General features: G+C 41.5%; 1 protein-coding gene across 3 annotated transcripts in view; it reads left to right on the forward strand.

Annotated features, from left to right (window-relative positions):
- Positions 1 to 22407, forward strand: part of ARID1B (AT-rich interaction domain 1B) — a 435546-nt gene that overhangs the window by 50191 nt on the left and 362948 nt on the right. The window lies entirely within an intron of this gene.

Here is a 22407-nt window from a genome sequence, read left to right on the forward strand (position 1 = left end):
TAATCCAACAGTATACCAGCCTGGTGCCCACCTGGGTGTTTTCCTGTTCCCAGATAGGTTATCCCAGAGTGCTACCAGCAGCCTGCTCCAGAGTCTCACAGTTGCTTTCTCTCAGGAAGTTTTTCTCTATGTTTGACCAAAAATCACTGTGGAGAAAACATAGAACTTTGGTTCTCTACAGTGGATGTATGCTGTATCATACTTTATATACTCCGTAGCTGTGTCTAAAGGTTCACGAATAAGTTTCAGAGACTGAAAATTGTCTTTCCTCTTTATCTTAGTTTGTCCTTCAGTGATACTTTTATTTTAAGGTGGTTGTAGGGGAAGATAGAAGCAGTTCAGCCTTTGAATCCCAGCTGTTGGTTCTTTAAGTGCTCTTCATTCTTGTTAGAAGTTCTCACCCCTTGTTTATTAAATATGGTGTGTGAGTCACTCAGTCGTATCCGACTCTTTGCAACCCCATGGACTGTAGCCCACCAGGCTCCTCTGTCCATGGAGTTCTTCAGGCAAGAACACTGGAGTGGGTAGCCATTCCCTTCTCCAGGGGATCTTCCCGAACTAGGGATTGAACCCGGTCTCCTGCACTGCAGGCAGATTCTTTACCGTCTGAGCCACCAGAGATTGGCCGCTCAGAATTCTAGCAGTCGCATACTTAATTGTACTTGTAGTTTTTTTTTGAACATTACTCCTTTCTTCTAGTAATATTTTGCCACCTATAGTAAAACTCTTTAGTTGAGACTGCTAATTATGAGGAGATAATTTGTAAATGATTGAAAAGTTAAGTGAGAGCTGTAATCCCCCCCCTCTTTTTTTTTAAAGTTTTAAAGCTAATTTCCCCATAGATGAGGGGAAGAAGGCCCAGGCAGGCCCCTGCTCAGGTCCTGATCACCAGCTGGTTTGGGGCTAACAGTTCTGTGTGGGAGTCTGGCCACAGGGAGCGAGCAGGGGCAGCGGGGCAGTGGAGTCCGCCGCTCCCTCTCCCTGCACCTTCCTTTCTGCCACGTTTCCCTGAAGGGAAATTTGGAGAATCATTTCCAAAGGAGCTCTTCACGGCAAGCTGCTGGATGAACCTTTTCCTCTGAATGAGTTAGTCTTTTTTTCTTTTTTTAGATTAATTTATTTTAATTGGAGGATAATTACAGTATTATAATGGTTTTTGCTGTATATCAACATGAGTCCGCCACAGGTATACATGTGTCCCCTCCACCCTGAACCCCCATCCCTCCCCACCTTTCCTTCCAGGTTGTCACAGAGCACCAGCTTTGGGTGCGCTGTGTCATACATCAAACTCGCCCTGGTTCTTCTACGTATGGTGATGGATATGTCTCAGTGGTACTCTCTCGAATCATCCCACCCTCTCCTTCTCCCACTCAGTCCAAAAGTCTGTTCTTAATGTCTGTGTCTCCTTTGCTGCCCTGCATGTAGGCTCGTTGGTACCATCTTTCTAGATTCCATATATATATATTAATATACGGTATTTGTCTTTCTCTTTCTTGAATGAGTTAAAGTCTTGTTAGAGGTTTAAGACATTGGCTTATTTTGCAATCCCAGAGTGGGAGTCTTAACATTCTTCACAAATGTGAAGAATAATTACCTGGGAATATTTTTTTTCATTGTTTCCATCCCACATACATAAGGCTAAAAGTGGAGGATGTACACTTTTAAAAGTGGAGTTATGTAGAATAACCGCAGTTTTCTTTGCTTTTTTGTTTTATTTAATCCCCATGGTTCGTAAATGCTTTTGAAATCCAGTAACTCTTGGATTTATTTGAAGGGACAAATTGCTAAAGATTACTCACCAATGTTTTAGCAAATTTTTAATTAAGATTTTAGATTAGATATTTTACTGCTAACCAAAAAAAAAAAAGCCTAATTCTGTTTAAGCACAACTCTTTCTGATAATGAAAGGAAAATAGGGTATCTGGTAAGAAACTGAATGCCCTGGCTATCAAACTTCCATATTTGGGAGTTTAATCATAATTGAAACTTCTAAATAATCTGTATTGCTCTTTTACTTTTTCATTTAGTTATAGCCTTGAAATGACATACCTTGTTTGGAAATCTAAAAGGCTAAAAAGAACTGCTAATGCATGTTTGAGTGTGTGTAACATTTTAAAGGGGAGTCATACTACCAAGCGCACGTGATCGTAGGTGTAGGCCAATTAATAGCTTTGGAAAGGAAAAAAAATGGTGCAGGTTTTGGTGAGGGTTATTAGAGCACATTTATTTTGTTAGCTTTAGTCTGTGTTTGGTAAGGAATATTCAGTGAGTTGCTTTATTTGCGAATTTTGAATAATTATAAATTTGGTCTGCAAACAAGGTCCTGGCACAGTGATTGGCTACTGGTCCTATCCTTCTTCTCTTAGGCTAAGGCAATTGGCCAAGGATTGTTGTGGTCATGACTGCTGGTGTTCTTCTGGGAAAAAGTTGGAAGATAATGATGACATTGAGTTTTTATTGAGTGGACATCACCACCTAGGCATGGCTTTACTTTGGACAACCTCCAAAGCTTTCTGTGCTTGGTTTGTGAACCTCTAATGAGCTGAATCCAGTTCATTTAATATTGCTCATATATTTCTGCAAAGGATTAAAATGCAGGAATTCAAGTTTGTAAATTGAGTTGCCCACTTACCAGCTGAGTAGTAAGTTGTCTTTGGCTCAGGGGTCACAGTTTTGATTCCTGGCTGGTGTTCTATTCCTGTGATAGGAATTTTAAATGAGTATGTGTTTGAAAGAACCACAGTGCGTATATGAAATTTAACATGCTGAGTATCACTGCTTACTTTTTATCTCTGAGAGTCAGGGGGAACTGGCCACTGACTGTTGGATTTTAGTAACCTAGTGATTCTTGATTTGTATGGTGATAATTTTATTTTTGAAATATACTCATGACTGGGTCTTTGAAGCATGACGTGATAATAGTACATCATTTTGGTATTTATTAACTGGAACTAGACTTGTGGTCTTTCACTTGCTGATTCTCTCACATCATCAGGCAAATACATAGCTAAACAGATTAGTTTTGCACGGTGCCCTGGAAACTAGTCTACTTGGGTTTTTATTGAGCTGAGAGGGGAAATGAATTTTCTATGCCTCTGTGAAGAATGTTCTGCCTCTAGGCTCCTGGAATTCAAACCTGGGATGGTTAACAGAAGTACACTGGTTGATTTCATCTAATACAGAGCTACGTAGAGGATATATAATCTGTAAGGCTGCTAGAATCTGCTTCTGTTTTTTTAAACTTAGACACCAGTGTGTCCTTTGCGGGATCAGGGATGTGGGTAAGCAAATGTTTTATTTCATTTTTCTTATCCTTTGTGATTGTAAATGTATACATAGGCCTATGCTGACTTGCTCCAAACAAGATTTTTCATAGAAATAGCACCAAGAAGAAATAGGTTACAGAAGCAAAGTTATATTTATTTGTGTCAAGCAGAGTTCAATGATGTTGTCTGAGATTTTTCCTGAGTTATCAAGGGTTAATTGAATTGATATTTTAACTCTTTGTATCTTGTTGCAGATGTTTGTATAACCTGATACCTGTTGGAATTATAAAACCAACCCTGGAATTATAAAACAGGGAAAGAGAAAGAGGGCAGAGTGGGGATTTTAAATTCATGAGTGCTTTTGTAATGGGAAAACATGACTTTTTAGTTTTGAAACAGACATGTGTATTGTAAAGACCTTTACAACAGCAAGAATATGGACCATGGCAAAATTAAATAGAATTTGTTATTTTTGTTAAGGTGACCCATTTGCCCTTACCACTTTCAATCTAAATAACAACTGAATTTAAAACTGAAGTTGTTTTGAAAAAGACTTTAAAAATAAATAGATGTTTTAATTTGTGTCTTTATCGTCTACACCCTCTGGATATGTATTTTGCTATGTGTTTTTGGAGTGAAATATTTGTTTCAGAACATAAGTATTTTATTTGGTACCATCCTAACAGCCAAAACACTTCTTCCAGTGCAAATGTTTATTTTGGCAGCAGATGTTTCTAAAAGGAGACAAACATTACAATTGTTTGGCTAAAATAAATGTTTTCTTTGGGGTTATTAAGGAGCCAAGTGAGTTCTAGGATTCCCACCTGTGTTACTTTGTATTGTCAGTTTATTCTGGGAAAAAAATTGCTTTTTAAAATATAGTTAAAATCAAAACATACCTTTAGCTGTATTTTTAAAAAATACAGTTTGATATGGTTTAAACAATGTTTTTGAAAAGTTAGGAAGAATGGAGTGTGAGGACTGGTAAAATTCTTAAAAATTCCAGTTTTTTTACATGAAATGTTCATTTATACTTAGTCTCTGAATCCTAAGCATGAATTCAGTGTGCTCATTCACTTCAGTCATATCCGACTCTTTGCGACCCTGTGGACTCTATTCAGGGCTTCATTTTGCTTTTCTCTCTAAAGAGTGTAGACCTCCTATATAAGGAGCATAACAGGGTGTGATAGGATGAGAAAGGAAGGCTTGACAGTGAAGTAAACGAAGGCTTAACACAATGGAGAGGAACGGGTGCCTGGTGTCTGTTTTACATTCAGAGTCTTAATTTTTTTTGATAGTTCATATTCACTCAGAGACACCTACCTGGACAAAATATACTGTAGTTTAGTCGCTGAGTCCTGTCCGACTCTTTGCGACCCCATGGACCATAGCCCGCCAGGCTCCTCTGTCCATGAGATTTCCCAGGCAAGAATACTGGAGTGTGTTGCCATTTCCTTCTCCAGGGGATCTTGTCTACCCAGAGATAGAACCTGTGTCTCCTGCATTGGCAGGTGGATTCTTTACTGCTGAGCCATCAGAGAATCCCCAAGTGATCCACAGATTAATGTAATTTCTATAAAAATCCCACAAGATGTTTTTAAAATATAGACAAGCACATGATAAAATTTATACAGAAAACCAAAGGAAAAATGGCCATGGGAAGCTAAATCATTTTTAGAACGTATAAAGAAGATAGAATTACATATATTAAACATGTATTTTATACGTGTAGATACATACACATATAAACACACATTAATAAAAAAGGGTAAACTTTGGGGCTAGTAACATAGTGAATGCTTTGAGATTTCTTTTGCTCTCTTACAGCATTTTTATCTAAGAGACTTGGAGCCAAGCTGTTTTGCTTGTACACCTGAAATGTTTGGAACTCTTTCAGTGGATTGCAGATTTATATAAATAATCGCCTTTTGTTGGCCACATTTTGTCTTGATTTCCTCACTTGTTCTTCATCAGTGAATATGAAGGTATTTAAAGTTTACTAGCAAATACATTTACACCTCACATTTCTGCTTCCAAGGAGATAGCAGATGCTACTGTCTTTGATGCCAAAGTTCCCTGTAGATGGAGTTTTGTACCAAGAAAATATTTTTGAAAAGATCTGTAGGTATGGTAATTTTTATTTGTGCTTTAAAATTTAAATTTCTGGACTATATGGTTTTAGTTACTTCTTACATTGTAGTTAAATTTCAGCATCTTCTAAAGCATTCAGTGACATTTTTAACAGAGGTGTGTAAAAGAGATCACATTTTGTTGTTTATTCGCTAAGTCGTGTCTGACTCTTTGCAACCCCATGAACTGCAGCATGCTTTGGTTAAATGTAAAGTTTTAAATCTTTAGCTTTTTTCCTTAAAAATGAGGAAAGACATGGTTTTATGCTTGAAAGTTTAATGAGAAAATATGAAATGATTTCTCTTGTAGTTTGGAAAGCTACTTTTATATTAGGAAGTTTATACTCATATATGTGTGTGTGTGTATTTTAAGCAGACGTTTACATTGTTCTAGAGATGCTAAAGGTTCTATAGGTGTATAGTACCTATTTTCTGCTAGTAGCTTATACCATTTTGTCATTTACATATGAGCTTATACCATTTTGTCAGTTACATATGAATCTATTGTTTACATATATAGACTTTAAACCTAAAATATCTGCTAAGCTTCTCTATTATACTTCTAGTTTTAGTTGTAAATCTCAAGTATATGTTTTAGGTAGCATTATACTTACTTGAATATATTCTACATAAAGTTGGTTTATTTGCTTTCATCAAAGAAACAAGTATGATATTTATGTGAAAATTTAAACAGTTCAGTTAGCACTGACAGTTGATAGCAGTAAAATCAGCCAACCACATTTCTTCAGTGCTCCCTGAAAAACAAACAGCAGCAACAGAAACAACCAGAAGATAACTGAAAGTTAAACTGTGTGGCATAGCTTAGGCCATTGGTTCTCAACCACTGTCCTACAGTGCAAGAATTTTACACAACTGAGTGACGCACGTGTGCACATACACACACACCCAACCCCGCCCACCCCCCATTTAAAACCTCTCAGGATGTATGCCCATATCAATTGCATCTGAATATAAGCGCTTCCTGCTTTCCTGGTTTTCTGAGCTCCACAGGTGACTTCCCTGTGCAGCTGAGGTGAACAACCAGGTATCAGAGAGAAACCCCAAAGCAGCTTCCTGGTGTGCAGCTGTACTCGATGGGCGCTCCTTCTCTAGTCCTCCTCCAGTGAGTCAGAGACTCACCACTGCTGAAAGGGTTAAAGAACCAGGAGTTGGGACAGTTGAGTCCTTGTCAGTTAAATGCTCCATCTGTGTGCAATATTGGAAAAATCTGTATCTCACTCTGCTCATCCGCTAAGTGGTTCTGACTATAAGATCTCCCAGCTTGGAGTTTCCTTTTAAAATAATCATAAGTTAATGTCTTTTTGTTTTGGATTTTGGAGTCTTGTCATTTCAAATAGTCTTCTGAAATTTATGGGTTGATGCTTGACAGGTTGTATTAATACAACTACTAAAGCAAATTCTTTAAAATTCTTTCTAAAGAAAGCTGTATCTTCTTCAAAGATTAACAAATTGTTGTAATCAGTACAATAAATTATTTTCTAACTTTTTAAAATGAAAATTTTCTCAGTGAATGTCTTTCTTCTGAATACCTAATGTGTGTTAGATATGTAAATTTTTTTAATATGTAGAAAATCTTAAGATTGAGATACTTGCTTTACTTGGAACCACAAAAAGAAGCAAAGAGAGCCAGTAATTACTTACACATTTTACACATTATAACTTTCTAAGTAGTTCTGAAAATAGTATATGCTGTACAACGTTGGGATAAGATGTAGCAGTGAATTCTAAATAGAAATAATACGTGTTAAAAGGTTTGTTCTCTGCCATTCCTTTAACTCCTCTTTAACCTCCACGAAGAAGAGTTGGATGGCTTTGTTTTTTTTAAAGCAGGCTTTTTTCATAAGGGTAAAAGAAGTCTTTTATGCTCCGGGAAGAAAGTGAAATTCTTCCTGGTAAAAGAGTTGTTTATGGCAGTGTGATTATTTTTATATGCAGCACATTTATTAAGGCCATTTGCCCTTAGAGTTTTGAAACATCTGTAAAAGTTAAAACTGTAGTTGTGAATGGAACTAGAAAAAGACGTTAGTAGAGAGAGAGAAGAGAAGAAGGATTGGTGGGGGCATGGAGGGAAGAGGGGACTCAGAAAGAGCAGGAAGCTGCAGGAGTCTTGTTTCTCTCAGGGAGGCCGTGGATGCCTCACTAGTGCAGGGGACCTTGCTCGGTCCAGGTTTCTCTGACCTCAAGAGGAACTCTCTGCGTGAGCCAGGTGTTAGAAAGTTCCTGGACACTCTGGAGCTGGGATTTGAGTGTGGTTAGTGTGTACATATAACATGAACATCCTTTGCCTACTAATAAAGCCCCAAACTCAAACTCCATAACAGTAGCAGGTGTTACCCAGCTACCCATTTCCCAGATACTTTTTTTGTAGGGAAAAAAACAAAATCTAGAAAACAGATTGCTCCAAAGATTTAGCCAAATTGGTCTCCCTTTATTGGTATTAAATCATTAAAAGAATACTTAAAAACAAAACCAAAACTACCAAACACATCAATAGAATTGGCTCTTCACGGTTAGTCAAAGGCACTGTCTTTGTTCTAAGAAACATCAAACGTTCAGAACCTCAAAGTAAGATGAGTAGCAATAGCAAAAATAAATTACTGGAATTAAAATGCAAAAAATCTATCGTTGCTGAGGTAATTAAGATTTACTTAATGGCCCTGAGACTGAAAAAAAGTCTAGTTCTGCCTGGATGGTTGTAGGAGCTAGTCCCAAGGAGGGCTGGGGAGATGTCTGCTGGGAACGAAACATCAATTTGAGATGCACCACAGAAGAGACAGCCAAGCAGAGAGAGTTCCCAGCACTAAAAGCAAAAAGTCCCTTTCTCCTGTATTTCATCACCATCATTGCTGCCAGAGAGAACTGAAGGAGAGGTAAGGGTCAGAACAACTGTTCGTCTGTGGGCTTCTGAATACTTTAATAAAATAGTCAGCCAGAAGGGAAACTTCCCTTTCCTGTCATTACTCTGCTGCTTTGAAATTTCCAATAAGATTTGAGATATCCCAATAACCTGGGTATTTGCATCTTTGGGGGTTCTTCCCAGCATTCTGGGCTTCATAAAGAAACATGACTTCCCTTCTCTGCTTCCCACTTTATGTCCCTTGCCACTGGTCAGCATCTTGGAAATGAGAAGATCTCATTCCCTGGTAGGTGGCCAGATTTCGGTGGTTGGGGAGAGGAGGAAAGACAGAATTCCCTTCCACGGGCACTGGGCTGCCAGAGAGCTCCCTTGCTTGTGCGCTGTTGGCTCTGACTGAGCTCTCCCCCATTTCTCTTCCTTGCTGGCTTCAGAAATAAAGGGAGGAAGGAGGGGTAACTGGCCCCGTCTTAACAACATCAGGTGCATCTCAGCACAAAAGTCTGAGAATGGCAGGTAGAGGACGTTTTACTCACGCATGCAGCAGGTCACAGAATGATAAAGTGCCAAATGAGCAATGAAGCAGAGGGATCCAGGAGGCATTCAGTTCTGACCACTGCTGCCCAGGGCTGCAGAAGTGGGGCAGCCGGCAGCATCCAAGTCACACTGGCTGTGGTCAGTCCATCTGGATGAGTTTAAGTGCTCTGGGGGCATCCTAGCTGCAAGGGAGGCTGTGGGTTTGAGTTCTGAATTCAAAACTTGAGGGCAGAGCTTTTGGTGGTGAAATCTTTGTAGAGAACACTTGACAGTTCCAAAGGTTCTCCTGTGTAAAAAAATATCCGCTCCCCCTCCTCCTACAGTCTTCCTGACTCAATAAATGGCAGCTTCGTGCTTCTGCTTTGCTTGCCCAGACCAAAACTTCATAGTCATCCTCTCTTCCTCAGCCTTTCAATCTGTTAAATAATCCCATTGCCCCTTCTTTTAAAATAGATCCAGGAACTGACTATTTCTCTCAGTCAAAACCTTGAGGGCTACCATCCTGGCCAAGCCCCCATCTCCCATTGGGGTTATCACAGTGGACTCCAGAATGGTCCATTTAGAGGGTGCACTTGGCCTTGCCTTTGTGACTCCCCTCTTCCTTCAGGGTGCCTGAGCTGCACTCCTACCTGCCACCCCTCAAAACTGCAAACCCCGTCCTTCCACTATGTCTTTGTGTTGGTTCTTTCTTTGGCCAGGTCTTTTTTGTAAATCATGCTATTTCTAGCTTTCTGTTCAAAGCCATGTTAATTTGAGATGCCCTCTCGGACGTATTCCAGTGAAGTCACACATTTCTCCCATCAGGCTGCTCCTCTTCCTCTGTGGTGCTCATCACACCCTCGGTGGTGGCTCACTGCACCAGGGTGCTCCTCCCCCTTGATGGTGCTCACTGCACCGGGTCGCTGCTCCCCTTTAGTGCTCCCCTCCCTCCGTGATGCTCCTCCCTGTCTGTGGTCTCGCGGCAATGGGCCTTCCTCCCCCTCCATGGTGCTCACTGAGCCCGGGGTACACCTACTCCTCTGTGGTGCTCACCACGCCAGGGTGCTCCTCCCCTTCCATGGTGCTCATCACGCCAGGGCACACCTCCCCCTCGGTGCTGCTCACCATGCCGGGGCACTCCTCCCATTCTATGGTGCTCCTCCCCCTTTGTGGCACTGTGGTGCTCACCATGCGGGGCCCTCTAACCCCTCCACAGTGCTCACTGAGCCGGGGTGTGCCTCCTCCTCTGTGGTGCTCACCATGCCGGGGTGCTCCTCCACCTGCCTGGTACTCCCCGCACTAGGGTGCTCCTGCTCCGCCATGGTGTTTCTCCATCGCCATGATGCTCCTCCATCGCTATGATGCTCCTCCTCCTCGGTGGTGCTCACCACCCGAGCATGGCTGCTCTCGTTAGGACAGAATCTCCGGATCTCAGGAGGTGGTTTTTGCCTGGCTGTAGCCCTTGTCTTCCTCAGTGACTCAGTGATAAGAAAAGCCCTGCCTGCCAATGCAAGAGACATGGGTTCGATCCTGGGTCAGGACGAAGAAGGAAATGGCAACCCACTCCAGTATTCTTGCCTGGGGAATCCCACAGACAGAATTGATGCTTTTGAAGTGTGGTGTTGGAGAAGACTCCTGAGAGTCCCTTGGATAGCAAGGAGATCCAACCAGTCCATCCGAAAGGAAATCAGTCCTGAGTGTTCATTGGAAGAACTGATGCTGAAGCTGAAACTCCAGTACTTGAGCCACCTGATGCGAAGAGCTGACTCATTTGAAAAGACCCTGATGCTGGGAAGGATTGAGGGCAGGAGGAGAAGGGGACCACAGAGGATGAGGTGGTTGGATGGTATCACCGATTCAATGGACATGAGTTTGGGTAAACTTCAGGAGTTGGTGATGGACAGGGAGGCCTGGTGTGCTACAGTCCACGGGGTCACAAAGAGCCAGACACGACTGAGCGACTATCCAACAGCCAGCCCGTCGTCTAGAGCAGTTCATGGCACTTCACAGACATTTTCAAACTCCTGGAGGGAAGAATTTGCAGAATTGTAGTAGCCTCTGGCCAGTGAAGCCCGTGGACCCCAGTGCCGAGAGGTGCAAGCAAGGTTAGCAGCTCATCTGCCACCTGAGCTCGGCCTGGGGCGGAGGGGGGCTGGGGGGCGGGGTGGCGCGCATTCAGCGCCACCTCCCTGGTATCCGCCTCTGCTCGGGGCTCAGGTCCTTTGCTGACCGGGTCGGAAGCCTGCTGCCAGCCTTGGAGCTGTCCTTTTAAACCTCGTTTTAAGACTTCAGAGGAGGTTCCAGAGGCTGGTTTCCTGCTCTTGCTTACTGCAATGTAGTGCGGGGTCTGCCCTCCTCTGGCTGGTGCGCACCCCGTGGACTGGGGTGTAGGCAGCTGCTCTCTAACTGCGGGCGGGTGCCGCCCTTCTGGATTCCGGGGTGCTGAGTGTGCTGCCTCCAACAGGGGCAGGCGAGCAGAGATTGCAGCTCAGAGCCAGACTGCTGCAGGTGTGATAAGAGCTCAGCTCTTCCCCCTAGCCCTGTGACAGGGCTTATTGAAGGATATACCGTCCCGTCCCCGCCCCATTTCCGCCCCCCCTCCCCCCTCCCCCTCCCTCCTCTCCCCTCCCCAATAGTTAGGATGCCGTTTATAGAAAACAGACGTTTTCCGGTAGGGATTTACTGCACCGCCGGAGGGAAAAGAATTCTTTCCCAGTGGAGGCAGAACTCTGCCCTGGGTGGTGGAAGTACGGGGGTTGCGAAGTGGTGGGGGGAACATTTTACATCCACGCTTAGCGGGATTTGTGTAAAAGTCAGTGTTTATTCATGGAAAAAAAGCCTTAACTGTGACATTTTAGTTCACGCTAAGTGAAACTGATAAAAGTTGAACTCACTATTCTTAGTAGACGTGCTTTAAAGGGCCAGAGCAGTTTTCTCAGAACCTCAGCTTTCAGAAAGGCTGTCTTGCCCACAGAGATTTGGAACTGCAGCCTGTACACCCACCCTGTACTGTGGCTTGTTCCGGGAAGCAGGAGGTCGGGGCTGCACATAGAATGCAAGTACATCTCGGAGTAAAGAAAGGTGATTTAGATGGAATTTTAAAAAAGTCATTGCCATGTGGTTTATTCTGGTTGAGGATGTATACCAGGTAAGGACATTTTCACTTTTAAGGAAGGTCAGGGTTCACTGGTCTCCCCCTGCCCCCAGTTAGCATCGTCATCTTCCTGGACCCATTTTGCTATGATCGTCATGGGAGATGGTCACAGGGTGACAAATAACAATCGTGGTGCAGTTGTTATACTAAATACCTTTGCATTATTGTTCATTCGCTCAGTCGTGTCTGACTCTCTGTGACCCCATGGACTGCAGCATGCCAGGCTTCCCTGTCCTTCACCGTCTCCTGGAGCTTGCTCAAACTCATGTCCATTGACTTGGCTTAATTCTTGGCCATGCTTCTATATATGTCCATTTAAAAATTGCTATTAATAACAGTAGCTTGGGTTTCTCAGGTGGCACTAGTGGAAAAGAACCTGCCTGCCAGTGCAGGTGAGGTGAGAGACGTGGGTTTGATCCCTGGGTTGGGAAGATCGCCTGGAGTAGGGCATGGCACCCCACTCTAGTATTCTTGCCTGGAGAATCCCACGGACAGAGGAGCCTGACATGCTATAGTCCATAGGGTCGCAAAAAGTCGGACACGACTGAAGCAACTTAGCATGCAACATTTGTTAGGGCTGGTTCTCTGTCAGGCACTAGTTTTCTTGCTTCACATACATTAACTCAGTCCTCATGATGGCCTTTCAAGGTAGGTGTTAGGATCCTTAGTTTATAGATGAGGAAACGGAGGTGAGAAAGAGGTTCATTCATCAGGTTCAAATTGAGGTGCCTATTGAGCGGCACAGCACGGACTTCAGATTCTTGGCTCTTGAACTCTGGGCCCATGCTGGCGCTACATTTTATGATACTGGTGAAACTGGAATGGTTCTCATCACTGAGACTAGGGTTCATTTGAGTTCTTGAATAATAAGACATTATGGTTAAGGCAGTTTCATTCTGACATTGCATATTAGTTTCATGGAATGTCATTTGTGAGTTTTATCAAGTTGGAAACTGAATGTTACCTCCCATGTCTATCACACTTAGAATTTTTTTTTTAATTGAGGTCAAATTCACATAACATAAAATTAACAGTTTTAAAGTGTACCATTCAGTGACACTCAGTACATTCACACCATCACCTTTCTCTAGTTTCAAAACATCTTTGTCATTGCCACGAGACCCCCTGTACCCATTAAGTGTCACTTCCTAGTTTCTTCTCTTCCTCGGTCTCATCCCTGTGACAACCACTAACTTACTTTCTGTCTCTGTGGATTTACCTGTCCTGAATATTTCATATAAATGGAAGCATACAATATGGCTCCTTTTGTGTCTGAGTACTTTCAGGGACTGTCCCAGTGGTAGCATGTATTGGTGCTTCATTCCTTTTTTTGTCTGAATGTTACTCTACCATGTGGATAATACCACATTTTATTTATCCATTCATCTGTTGATGGACATTGGGTCATTTCCACTTTTTAGCTATTATGTATAGTGCTATTATCAGCATTTGTATACAAGTATTTATTTGAATGCTTCTTTTCAGTTCTTTTGGGTATATACCCAGGAGAAGAATTTCTAAGCCATATGGTAATTGTATGTTAAACTCTTTTAAGGAGCTGCCAGACTGTTTTCACAGCAGTTGTACCATTTTACATTAGAATTGCAGGATTTTAGCCCTGATCTGCTATTTACTGAGGCCAGAGCATCTTACCAAACCCCCTCCATATATCACACAGTTCTCATCAAATCTATGAGGGATGTACTACTACTTACTTTGGCTGTGGGGAGACACGAGTGGTTAGGTAGTTTGCCTGAGGTCATACAAGCATTAATTGAGAATTCTGCTCTTCCTTTAGATAGATGACCTTAAAGACCACCTAGCCCAGGGTGTCTCTGTGTTCCACTGGTGTTAGGCAAGATCATTTTGGGTAGCATGTATATACAACATTCAGTAACACTGGATTGTATAGTAAGAATTCACTTGTCCATTTTGTCTTTCTTTTGAACTGAGATGTGTTGAACACCGTTCCCAAACTTCATGGCCCCCCCTTCCCTTTCTTCATTTTCTAAAGAATAGGCCTCAGTCTAAAAGCCTTGGGCAGACATCAGCTTCCAGTTAGAAAGTAATCAAAGTGTATTGTCTTTATAATACTTAGTTTTGTGATCTCCTGTTTATGATAAGTAATACTGGTTTTCTATTTATGGTAGTAAACACAAAGTTTTCTTTTAAAATAATTTAAAGTGGTGACTGAAAAAGCTCATGCTATACGTTGAGTGCACACACTCACAAGTTAGCTCAGCGTACACACGTTGAGTGTCTGCCTTGTGTCCTGTGCTGCACTAGGCACTGAGGAATGTATAGCTGACCATATTCAGGTCTTTGTTCCCGAGACGCTCTGCAGAGAGCTAAGTTGAGTTGCTTACTCGCTGAGTAGTGCGTAGTGAGTGCAGGTACTGATGTTTAACCGCGGCACTATGGCAACAAGCAGAACACATTGGGGTATCACTGGGTGGGGACAGGAAGGGGGAAGTGGGCATAGTGTTAGACTATAGGTGTGAATACAGACTGACTCTAACAGGTCCCTACATGTGTGCTCAGTCATGCCCGACCCTTTGCGACCCCCATGGACTGCAGCCCACCAGGCTCCTCTGTCCATGGAATTGTCCAGGCGAGAATACTGGAGTGGGTTGCTATTTCCTTCTCCAGGGGATCCAACTCACGGATTGAACCCTAGTCTCCCATGTCTCCTGCATTGGCAGGTGGATTCTTTACCACTGTTCCACCTGGGAAGCCCATAAGAGGTCCCCACTGGATTTTAAAAATTGGTCTTTTGGATTCAGATAAATACCATTATCTCATATATATGCCCATTAGTTTTTTTTTTTTTTTCTTTTTTTGAATTATTGAATTAAGGGACTGTTATCAAGATCCTTAATGGTTTGTTCACTTATTGTCACCAGACATTTATTGGTAACTGTAGGGAAACTCAAGATGCTCAAGGAAAGCCATGTGTAGGTACTTAGACAAATGTGCGCTGAGTATGCATAGTAGATTTGGGTAACATGCTCCAGGAACACTAGAGCTGCATGGGGGAGGGGAGGCGGCTTCCTGGAGTAGGTGCGTTGGACCTGAACACTGGAGTAGAAGTTCACTGAGTCTGGAAGAGGAAAGCAGGGGTGCTTCTCAGTTCAGTTAGGCTTTAAACGATCTTTTCATGAAATTTATAGATTTTTCCCACATTTTAAGTTTAAGTACAAGCATAGATTCTAACTTTTATATTTTCTTCTCGTGCTCCCAAATTTTCCTTTCATCTTTGCACATCTTGGTGCCTTGATGGATTGGTTCAGAAAGTACCAGGGCTCCTGCATGCAGGCTGGCTGGATCTTGTTTGATTTTTAAGGGGAGAAGCTGTCTCTCCATCATTAGGCTTCCAAAATGGAGAAGATTATTAAAATAAATGTCTCAAGAGGGGATGGAAACATAGAATTGTTTTAATAAGTAGACCTTTTAAAAATGGCCTGTGATTTCTATTGACCTTATTTGCTTATGCCTCAGAGATTATTATGCAAAACTGCGTCTGCATCATACAGTTACGCCTCTGTAGCAGTTTATACTCAAATAGTGAATATTCACCTGTGCAGTCTACATTGCTGATGAATTTTGCTTTTAGAATAGGAACCTGCCAAAAATCTCAAGTAATATTCAGATAACATAATCAGGACTCTGAACTTTAATTCTGGTGTGTTTAACTAGGTAAATGATGATATGGAAATATATAAAGAAGCTAAGTTTTGAATAAAAACTTAAATATTGTTTATTTTCCTCCTTAAATGAATTTACTAGTTGACTTTCATGTTCGTCTCTGACCTCTGCTTTATAAATAGGAGTGTAAAAAACTGCATCTTTCATCAATTTTTCTGATTATTGTCAATTTTATCTGTTATTATTGGATGCGACTGAGTGACTAACACATTGTCCTGATAACATATTAATAGATAGCATATCTTTTCTTGTTTTTTTATTACTGTTTTTATTAGTATCCATTGCATTGTTTTTATATTAATGACAAGACATAAGACTGGCCTTAAATGATACTAAAAAGTAGTTACATGGAAATCCAGGGCAACATATGAATTAAATCAGATGATTTCTTTTCAAGGTAAAGATGGAAAGGATGACTTACCTTGTTTTAAGTTGATTACCTTAACCTTATAATTCTAATATGATTATGGAAGGTTGAAAATCCTAGTGAACCCTAGTGGCTCATCTGCCATTTGGAAACCTGAATGTGAACTTAGGTTTTGGCTGCTTTGCCAGATATGCACACTTCAAACACTCCTACAGATAACATATGCTTGTTATATCCAGCAAATTATTTATAAAGATTATATTAAGAAGGAAATCAGTGTTAGTGTCAGTTTTTGTAAATTTTCCCTTGTTCCCATTGCAGTTTTACTTTAGTTTGGTCTGGTGCACGGACCATGGGATCAGTCTGATTGGCTGGGCAATGCAGCTGAGCCCAACAATCTCTTCTTAATGGATTATCCTATTCATTCTGAAGGATCTTTCTTCTTTGTACTTAAAAAAATGCAGTGTGCTTTAAAAATTAGTCTCACAGATATTTAACATTGGTTGAACATCTGGCTACAAATGAGGAGTATTAAAGCAGGTCTGCAGTGTGCTTCCCCCTCAGTAGGAAGGACTTGCCATCCAGGGGCTCACAGTCTAGTAGAGGAGACATCTAAATGAAAAGTTGCCTCAATATGTGTATACAGTTTAAAGAATAGTATTATAAGGCTTCTTGAGAAAAATACCAATCTCTCCTTGCCCATGAGTTTCATGACCTGGAGGCATCCATTTTTAACTCATAATGATTTATTCTGGTCCTTAAATCCATTTCTAAATGACATAATTATGTTGGTATTTTTTCTTTTTTTCAAATTTAGACTGTATGTGTTAATTTTACTATGTAAATGTTAACTCTTTTACACTGTCTTGCCTTAAAATTCCATTTCTGATACCATTAAGGCTAAATCAGCATTCATTGTTTACATTAATAAGACTCTATAAAATGACTGTCTTTAGTTGAGACATGAACTATGAATATAATTCCTCACTATACAGTTGTTTGTTATCCTGGAGTTGATAATTGCCTCACTGTTTTATTTTTGAAAAGTGTATTTATATATATCACCAAATGATCTTCATCCTCTGATAGAACTGAACAGGTCCTCTCAGTAAGGTGGACCCCATGAATTAATCAACTCTGTTCAATGTTTTTCATGTTCTTGGATGCCCACCCTCTTTTAAATAGCTGTTTTATATTTGGAGAAATGCCTTACATTGAAAAACTCAGCTTCTGCACTTCAGAACTCAAATTCATAGCCCCCCGTGCAGCTAGGATGCATTCACATGACTTAAAGTCTTTAAGTTAGACTGACCATGGCAGATTTTGATCTGGAATGAAGCATGTTGCATATTTCCAAATTTCTGTGGCTTTGGGAAGCAGTGGTTGTGTCCCCAGTCAGAATGGGAATCTGTGTGCCTCATTCTCCATTCTGAACTCCAGTACTCTCACATCTTGCTGCATATGTATAGTAAAATTTCCCTTAACCATCATTCTTAGGATGACTTTGGCCTGAATCCATGTCTTCGTGTATTTCCTCATTTTAGCGGTTTATATTCTCCAGTACCTGGAGGAGGGCATGGCAGCCTGCTCCAGTATTCTTGCCTGGAGAATCCCTGTGGATTCTTCAGAGGAGCTTGGCGTGCTACAGTCCATGGGGTCACAAAGAGTCGGACACAGCTGAGCGACCAAGTGCAAAGCACAGCATGTTCTCCAGTAACTCCTTAAGAAGGGTGCAGGAGAGGAAAGTTTCCCTGCATGTCAGAAAGATGTGTTTTCTGTCACTATACGTGACTGGTGGTTTGGTTGAGAATAGAACTCTAGGTTGGAAATAATTTTTCTTTGTAAATTATTGTTTGATCTCTAATTTTCTGTTGAGATATCTGTGCCTTATCCTTTTTATGTCACCTAATTTTTCCTCTCTGGTGACTTTAAAAGCTTTTTCTTTCTCTGATTCTAAAATCTTGATGAACCCTGGAGTTGAGATTTTTCTGTTCATTTTGCTGAACCAATCCAGTGTGAAACTCAATTCTGGGGAGTTTTGGGAGAAATTTGGGAAATTTCTTTGACAATTTCCTCATCTTGGTTTTCTGTGCTCTGTCCTAGAACTGCTGTTAGTTGAGTGTTAGAAATGCTGGATTTGTTTATTTATTATTTAATTCTTTATGTTTTAAACCTCCCCTTCTATCCTTTTCCATCTCTTTGTGTTTTTTGTTGTTGTTGTTGTTGCTCTAGTTTGTTTTCCAGCCCTTCTGGTGTGTGTTTTTTTATTTCTGTTTTCATAGTTTCACTTTCCACAAACTTATTTTTGTCTTAACTGCCTTTTTAAAAATCCTGTCTTATTCTGTTTTTCCTGGATGCAGTAGTTTATCTCAGTGGAAATCATTTTAGGATCTCTGTTTCTGAAGATTTGCTCCGTAGTGTTCTTTGTCTGTTTCTTTGAGTCCTTACTGTCCTTACACTTTCCTGTCTTGCCCGTTGGAGGTTTTCTTGAGTCATCTGTTAACAGTTTGGTGCCATGGACAGAAAACTGAGAACTGATGGAGAGCTCTGTGTGCTCACACAGGCTTGTCCACTGTGAGGCCTTGTTGATGGGGAGGGGATCATCCCCTCAGATGTTGTCATCTGTATTCACCCCTCCCTGCAGTAACTCATCCATAGAGGAAGTCAAGGCATGTGGAGGCTGAATGTGTGTTTGTATGCGTGTTTTCCATTTAATCCTCTCTTTTCCAATGACTCCTCTCTACTGCCAACCCCTCCAGATGGTAATCCTCCTGACTTCTGACAGGACTGGGGTGGGGATTAGGAAGGGGGGCTCTGAAGACTCCTTGCAGATACTTCACCCAGCCCCCTGCCACCCTCTGATTCTGAGTCTTTGGGGTTCTGAGCTTTAATTAGTTTGCTGCTTATCCTCTCACCTAGAACAAATTAAAACTTTAATTATCACTTGTCTGTCTGCTTTACTCCTTTCCAGAAATTTTTTGACCTCTCTTATCTGCTATCATCTCATCTTAGGTTTTCTTTGTCCTTGTGGGTTTATAGTTTAAAACAATTCCTTTACTCTTATTTTAGTGGGGTTCTATGAAGGGAGTAGAGATAAGCAAGATTATTTAATCTGATGTGTTTACTGCAAATCTCTAGGAAGACATCTTGAATAAAGCAGTTTTCTTTCTTACAATCTGTTGTGAACTTAAGAGGTTTTCACAATGTGCTGCCTGGTAATACAGTAGACTTCAGTGGCTCAGAGAGTCTGCAGACTGAGAGGAGACCTATGAATAAATGAATTGAACAGCACAACTGGGGTGTCCTCTGGTTGGCATGGCGCCTGGCCTGGGGAGACTGTGTGAGGCGGGGGTGGCCTTTGTTTAGATGAGCCAGGAAAAGCCTCCTGGAATTCAGGAAGTGCTGCTGGGGGGAAAAATGATCTCCCCAGCTGTGTTTAGGATGGAGTGAAGGGGAGGTCGGAAGTAGGAAGGCCAGTAAGTCTCTCCTACCAGCCAGCGTAGTGACCGTACCCTGTCTGGATACAAGCTCCGAATGAAGAGGAACCAAGGGGGAGAGTCTACAAAAGGGGGGGAAAAAGTTGGAGATCAATTGCATGTGAGAGCAGACATTTTAATGACACTTAGGTCAAAGATGATCTTAGTGTTTTCAGTTTTAAGAATATATTGAACGTGGATACATTCAGTAATAAAATTATTAATACCAATCTGCAAGTAGGTAACATTCTTCTGGTTGCCCTGTGCTTTTAAGATGGGGAAAAAAAGGGCAACTTAAGTATAATTTTGTAAAGCTTATATTTAGAAATAAACTCTTGACTGTAGTTCTGGGCCCATCCACATTCTGGGGGCTGTGAGCAGCACCCTCATCCCCACGCACACCCTGGGACCCTCCAGAGAAGCCCATCAGTGCAGCAGTTAAAGAGAAGTGGCGGTGCTTTCGGCCCCATCACCGCACCACTCTGTTTTCAAAACGGAGAGTAAGAATCGTGACCAACTTCTGACAGCCTTCAGTTCTCAAAGAAAGGTGAGACGATTGAAAATCTTACTATTGCCGATGTTTCACATGTAATTGTTAACAATAAAGGATGAAACTAAGAGCACTTTCTGATTAATACATACTTATCCAGAAAATGACATTGACCGTAGTGGCGTGATCCCTGAGCCCTTGGGCATCCCGCTGTGATCTTGCCGCCCGGGAGTTCCTTCTGAGGGAACAACTTCATGGTATCTGTATGTGTGGCCCGGTGCCAAGACCAGTGTGGAAATGAGAGCAACAGCAGCAAACTGTTGGGGGAATCATAACAAAAGTCAAGTTGGTGGCCTTACGTGTCAGGAATAAAAAATAAAAAGAGTCCCGTTTATTTGGCCAGTGCCTGATGTTCACGTTGCCATTTATTTAACTGTACATACAGTCTTTCAAAGTGTTTGTGCTTTTTCACAATGAAGTCTCTGCCCACTTTTATCAGCTTTCACAAATGTAATCTTTTTATGTCTCCATCACTATTAAAACACTGATTGGTAATAAGGATACTTGCGGGAAGTCTTCCGTATCGACCAGCATCCGGGCTGGAGGTGGTTGTTATTCTTCTCTGAACATTTTGGTGCCCTGGTGTTGGCCTCATCCTCAGGCCCCCTTGAGTTAAAAATACCTGGTGTGTGGTCCTGCCAGCTGGCCAGAGGCCAGGCTTTTTATAGCTTCGTCTGGCCTGGGAATGGAGCTTAGCTCCAAGGGGAGATGTGGGAGTGGCCTGTGGGCAGGGTCTTCTGTGGCTTGGGGGGCCCTGCTGCCATCTTGTCTTAGCTTTGTCATCCTAAATAAAAAAATACAAGAGTAATCCCCTCCCCCATGTCTTCTGGTAAGATGTTTGTTAAACTAACCAAGGAGACAACTTGAAGTAAATTTTCCCATTATTTTTCAAGCCTGTTATACCATCTGCTAGGGAGAAACTTTGCTGCCTAAGTACATATACTTTTACTAATTAATTGAGCACCAGGTTCCTAGTGAAACGTGTTTATTAAATGTCAACAACTTGGGGACATTTAGTCTTCATTTTTGGTTTTCTGTGTCCAGTGGCATTTTCCCTAATCCAGAATTTCCTTTCGACTATGCATGTTGCCTTTTATTCTGATTTGTTGCTTGGTTTGTTCTGAAGTTTTCATTTGTTTCTGTAATTCTTCCCCTTCCTCCCAGCAATACCTGGAAAAGTCATTTTTATCTTCTTTTCTCCCTGCCATCTTTCCTGGGTCTATTTCACACACCAAAACCATGGGATTAAAATTAAAAAATGCCAGTCATGCTTTATTTAGTTTTGTTATTAAATTTGGTGGAGTGAGGGCTGATGATACAGAATTTTCATTAGAAATAATTTTCAAGCCATATACTTCAGTTATTCATGACCTGTGACCCAGTGCTAAGATTTAAGTAACATTCTGCTATTTAATATTTTAATTCATAGAAGCTTCTGCATTTACATAGTTTAGAAGAGCCAAATTTAAACACCTCTTGGTGTAAACTCTTTGGGTCTTTGTATGTTCTTCTGTCCTGAAGAGCAGACAATCCATTAATTTTCTCCCTCCTCTCTTACCACTTGATGGAAAGGGAAAAAGAAGAAGAAAGACCAATATTTGTCTGGGTTTTAGGGAGTGGAGAAGTTTTTTGTCTTGTTTTGTCTTTTTAAAGCTCTTAAGGAGCGTGCTTGGTCAGCCGATTGTAACAGTTTGTGTGGACCCGGCGGAAGGGAAACCGTATCGCTGGCCCTGACGCTGATGATTGAAGGACAGTTGTCCACTTCCTCCCACGGGTTAAAAATGCATGAGAGTACCTTTTTGACACTGAGCTTGCTGGAACATCACTGCTGTCTTTTTTTATAATTCTCCTGTGGATGTTTTTGCACGAAGTGATGTCTGTCAGAGCTTGAAGTATCCTGGCAGAGCTGTCTTTGAACAGGTAGCTCTGGACAAGTTTTAGCACCTACATAGTTACTCGACACAGGGCTGCCTGTCACTGGGAGAGAATGTCTTGCTTACATGTCTCTGAGTTGACGGGCAAAGAACTGTGCCAGTTTACATACTACGCTGTATATAATTGCCACCTTCTCATTTTGAACCTTCACTTCTTTTTCTGAAAACAGAAAAGATGGGACACACTGGTGGAAAATCTTCAGAGTGTAGGAGTGATTATGATTAGATTGGAGAGCCCCCTTTTTTTTCTGGTCAATATGAATTTAGGTGTTTTGATTATGACAGTTCTGGTGATTTTGAACTCCAGTGTTCTCATTCAGGACTGATTCTTCACAAGAAGCTGAATACATATTTTTCTTTTGGAAGAATTGTTTTTAAAGTACAGTGGCTTTTGTAAATTAATATTGTGAATTCTTAATTTTGTAGGATGGGAAA

This window comes from Bubalus kerabau, chromosome 9 (assembly GCF_029407905.1).
Source record: "Bubalus kerabau isolate K-KA32 ecotype Philippines breed swamp buffalo chromosome 9, PCC_UOA_SB_1v2, whole genome shotgun sequence".
Classification (NCBI taxonomy): Eukaryota; Metazoa; Chordata; class Mammalia; order Artiodactyla; family Bovidae; genus Bubalus; species Bubalus kerabau.